The sequence below is a fragment of the Macaca mulatta genome, chromosome 1, assembly GCF_049350105.2.
Source record: "Macaca mulatta isolate MMU2019108-1 chromosome 1, T2T-MMU8v2.0, whole genome shotgun sequence".
Classification (NCBI taxonomy): domain Eukaryota; kingdom Metazoa; phylum Chordata; class Mammalia; order Primates; family Cercopithecidae; genus Macaca; species Macaca mulatta.
In genome coordinates, this window is record NC_133406.1 from 27,864,523 (window position 1) to 27,869,300 (window position 4,778).

A 4,778-nucleotide genomic window follows, 5' to 3' on the forward strand; every position below is an offset into this window, starting at 1 on the left:
AAAATCAAAAAATTTCTGGAAGATATACAAGAAAAATCTTCGGAACCTTGAGCTAGACAAAGATATCTTAGACTGGACACATGCTCACATACAAATAAAAGATATAGAAATAATAGACACATTGAACTTTACCAAATATAAAACATTTGCCTTTTAAAAAAACACCGTTTAGAAAATAAAAAGGTAGGCCATGGACTGAAAGAAAATATTTTCAAAAGCTATATCTGATACTGAACTTGTGCAAAATACATAAAGAATGCTTAATTTCAATGATCAAGATGACATTTTAAAAATAAGCAAAACATTTTTTAAGATACAATATGATAACTTTATTCAGGAGATAATAAAATATGATACAGGGCTGACACTGACACACAGCCATGCATAAAAATTATATAAATCTGCTTGCTAGATTTTCCAGAAGAGGCCCAGTCATTACAAACAAGAAAGAAAAACCAGGAGGTTGCCTAAATGCGCTCTTTCAAGCAAATGCAAACGTTTCCACACCCCCTTGTAGCAAAGGCAGCCCCAGGTGAAGGTGGTCCTACTAGCAGGAAGATTAGGAGGCAGCAGCTGTGCAGAAGCCATGCTTCCTGGCCCTGCCAGAGCTCAACGGTAGGCCTTGTTGAACTCCTGGAGGGCCTACCGCTTCTCAGTTGCCTGCTTGAGTAGAGTGGACTCTTCTCACCAGCCTGTCAAACTCCTCCCCAAGTATTTCATAGGAGTTCAGGACCTGTCTTGACTTCTCCATGTGCTGCTCCTGTAGGTGAATGGCTCCTTCCAAACGGTCCCTAATCAGACAATGAACTTCCACTTTCTCAGCAGTGTGTCGGACAAAATCTTTATCTCCTCCATCCTCGGCTTAAGGATCATAGCAGCGCACTTGACTTCCAGGTACTGGGCATTGATGTGGTCTAACTCTGAGTGGGTCTTCAGCCAGTGTTCCTGAGGAAGCCTCTGCAGCAAAGTGAGGCAGCGGAGAAGCACCTGGGAGTAGGTGGACTCTTCTTCTCCAGCAGCACCATCTGCTCCTTTTGCTGGCTGTTGGCATCCTGGCACTGCTGCTCCCTACCCACTAGGACCTCTGCAAGTTTCCACACCTTTGCTGTCTTCATGGTTTCACTGTCAGCATCTGAATTGGGATCATAGTACCAGAGCAGAGTGAAACATTTCTTCTTGAGCTGCTCCTCCACTTCTTGCTGTAGCAGAGCCTTCATCCAAACAAAATCCTCTGAGAGTGGCATGGATTCCAGAAGGTCTGCTTTCTCCAGCTCTAGCAGTGAAGGTATCTCCCTCTCCTGGCTAGGACCTAAGAGCCACGTCAGTTCCGTTATGAGTAGCCGCTGTTCAAGGGTCTCAAGAAACTTTTTGTCCTCAGAAGTTAAATTTGTGTCTTTTATCTTCACACAGGCAACTCTTGAATAACTCCATGTAAAATCTCAGACCTCAGCCATGTTGTCTTCCGCAGTCAAACTTCCTTCCATGCCTTGTTGAAGTATTTCCATCCTTTTTCCAGGTGAGCAGAAATCCCTGAATGCCTTTTGATTTTCTTGGGATTCTAATACTGGGGCAGCTGAAGCTCTTAAGAGGGTGCCAAGAGCCTCGGCTGGGGCGGGCTGGCCAGCAGCGTCTGTCTACACCCAGGACCCATCCCGCGCGGGGGCTCCAGAAAGCGCTCCGGAACCTCTCATTCGGACCCACCACAGGGGCTAGGGGAAGCGAGGCCCAGGAGGACCGCACTTGGAAGGCCCTCGGGGAAGGGGAAGGGGCAGCAAAACATTTTAATAGACAACTCACCAAAGTAGATATGCAGCTAGCAAATAAGCACATTTTAAAATATTCAAGATCATTAGTCATTAGAAAAAATGCAAATACTCACCCAACTAGAATGGTAAAATTTCTAAACGCTCACCATTCCAAGTTTTGGCAAGTTATATGGAGGAATGGGAGCTCATATACATTGCTGGTGGGAATGTAAAATTGTATAGTCATTTCTGGATGTTTAAACATATAAATAGACTGTAGAGTTAAACATATTCGTACTTACCATACAGCCTAGAAAATCTACTGTTTGTTTTTACTCAAGAGAAATAAAAACATAAGTCAACTCAAAGACACATACTTAACTGTTTATAGAAGTTTTACTTATAGCTCCAAACTTGAAACAATTCAAATTTCTACCAATCAGGAATATTTTTAATTAGACATAATTTTAAAGAAAAAAGTTTAGACCTGACTAGAAAGCCTGAAATCACATGTTTTTCTCTGACTTTATAGTCATACCTAAATGTCATAATGGCCCATTAAAAAGTTTTAAATTTAAAAGGTACCTGTCTAGGGCCAATTATTACCACTATCTCAAAGGGCGGATAATGAGGCTGGAACCATGAGATTTACTCTTTCTCCTCCTCCTTCTCGGTAATTACTGTACACAAGGCACAGTGTTAAAATCAATTTTAAGTTTATGGCCTCCAAACAGATGCAAACTCCATGTCGTTTTTAGAGCAAGGCTTTCCTATGTTTCTCTCACATGTCTTGATAGGAAGAAATGTTTTCAAGCAGACATCCATTTCTAGGTCTCTGTAGGAAAATCCTGGCTTATTCAACAAGGTTTGAATAACCAAGTGCCCCGGTCAGAGCTGCTTTCCTTATTTGTGCACAACAGTTAAGCAGCATCTTCTGAATTATCTTTCAAAATCATGTATTAGGCTATTCTAGAATTGCTATAAAGAAATACCTGAGACTGGATAATTCATAAAGTAAATAGATTAATTGGTTCATCATTCTGCATGCTGTACAGGAAGCATGGTGCTATAATCTGCTTGGCTTCTAGTGAAGCCTTGGGGAGCTCACAATCATGACAGAAGGCAAAGGGAGAAAAGGCATGTCACACAGTGAAAGCAAGAACAAGCAAGAGAGAATGTGGTGTGTGTCGGGGGGTGCCACACACTTTTAAACAACCATATCTCATGTGAGCTCAGAGCAAAAGCTCGCTTATCACCAAGGGAATAACCCAAACCATTCATGAGGGATCCACCTCCACGATCCAAATACCTCCCACCAGGCTCCACATCCAACACTGGAAATTACAATTCAACGTGAGATTTGGGTGGGAACAAATACCCAAACCATATTATTCCACCCTTGGCCCCACCCAAACCCCATGTTCTTCTTACATTGCAGAGTATAATTATGCCTTCCCAATAGTCCCCCAAAGCCTTTCCCCCCGCAAAGTCTTAACTCATTCCAGCATTAACTCAAAAGTCCCAAGTCCCAAGTTCAAAGTCTCATCTAGAGCTGAGCTGAGTTCCTTACCATCTATAGAGCCTGTAAAATAAAAAAAAAACAAGTTATTTACTCCCAAGATACAATGGGAGTATAGACATTGTAAACATACCCTTCCAAAAGGGAGAAATTGGTCAGAAGAAAGGAGCTACAGGCCTCACACAAGTTCAAAATGCAGAAGGGCAGTAATTAAATCTTAAAGCTCCCAAATAATCTTCTTGGACTCCATATCCCACATTCAAGGCACACTGGTGCAAGGCGCGGGCTTCCAAAGCCCCTATTTCCAGAAGATATTTCCACCTCTGTGTCTTTGAAGGTTTCAGAACTCCAGGCTGCTCTTACAGGTTGTTGAGTGCCTGTGGCTTTTCCAGGTGCTGGGTGCAAGCTGCTGGTGGATCTACCATTCTAGGGTATGGAGGGCCATGGCCCCTTTCTCACAGCTGCACTAGGCAGGGTTCTAGTGGGGATTTTGTGTGGGTGCTCCAACCCCATATTTCCTCTTGGCACTGTCCAGTACAAGTTCTTCTATGGGGGTGTTATGCCCAGACCGTTTATTCCCCGAAGAAGACCACCAGAGTCCAGAGTCAAAGCTAAGCAGCAAGGATCTTTATTACAGGTTCGAACCTGGAACTCTCCCTCGCTCGCGAAACGAGACGGGCAGGAGAGCTCCCCCACTGAGCTCCGAGCAGTGTTATATAGTCTAAGAAAAGTGGGCATAGAGTTATTATACAAATCAGATATATGATTGGCTAGTGTTTGAACAAGGCGATTTGGCTAACTATGATTGGTTCCTGCCATTTCTGATATTTCGGTTCAACCTTTGAGGTGGGAGAGCAGGTTTATGGCAGCAAGAGTTTATCTTACTTAAACATGTCTTGTGACCTTGCCTCAGAACTTACAAAATCTCTGGTATGTGCAAAACAAAATCTCTGGTACGTGCAGAAAAACAGGTGCTCACAGAACTTATGAAATCTCTGGTATGTGCAAAGATTAGAGAGCAGAACAAAAGGGTGTAGCGGGGGGGGGGGGGGTGGCGGGTACACATCTATCTTTGTGTCCTTTCAGGGGCTCTGCCCCTGAGGCAGGCTTCTACCTGGGCATCCAGACTTTTCCACACATTCTCTGAAATCTGATGGAGGGTGCCAAGCCTCATTCACTCTTGCACACTGTGTACCCACAGACTTAACACCAGATGGAAGCTGCTGAGGCTTGCAGCTTGCAACCTCTAAAGCCATGGCCCAAGCTGTACCTGGGCCCCTTTGAGCCACAGCTGGAGCTGGAGTGGCCAGAATGTGGGGAGCAGAGTTCTGATGCTGCACAGGACAGCAGAGCCCTGGGCCTGGCCCATGAAACCATTTTTCCCTCCTAGGCCTCTGGGTTTGTGAGGTAAGGGCCTCCTGTGAAGGTCTCTGAAATGCCTTTGAGGCCTTTTCCCCATTGTCTTGGAAATTAGCACTTGGTTCTTTTTTAATTACACAACCATCTCTAGCAAG

At 44.1% G+C, this 4,778-nt stretch overlaps 1 pseudogene; it reads right to left on the minus strand.

Moving 5' to 3' along the window:
• Window positions 1-445: 445 nt before the first annotated feature.
• LOC705618 (HAUS augmin-like complex subunit 4) lies at window positions 446-4,520 on the minus strand (annotated as a pseudogene).
• Between the last annotated feature and the right edge of the window lie 258 nt (window positions 4,521-4,778).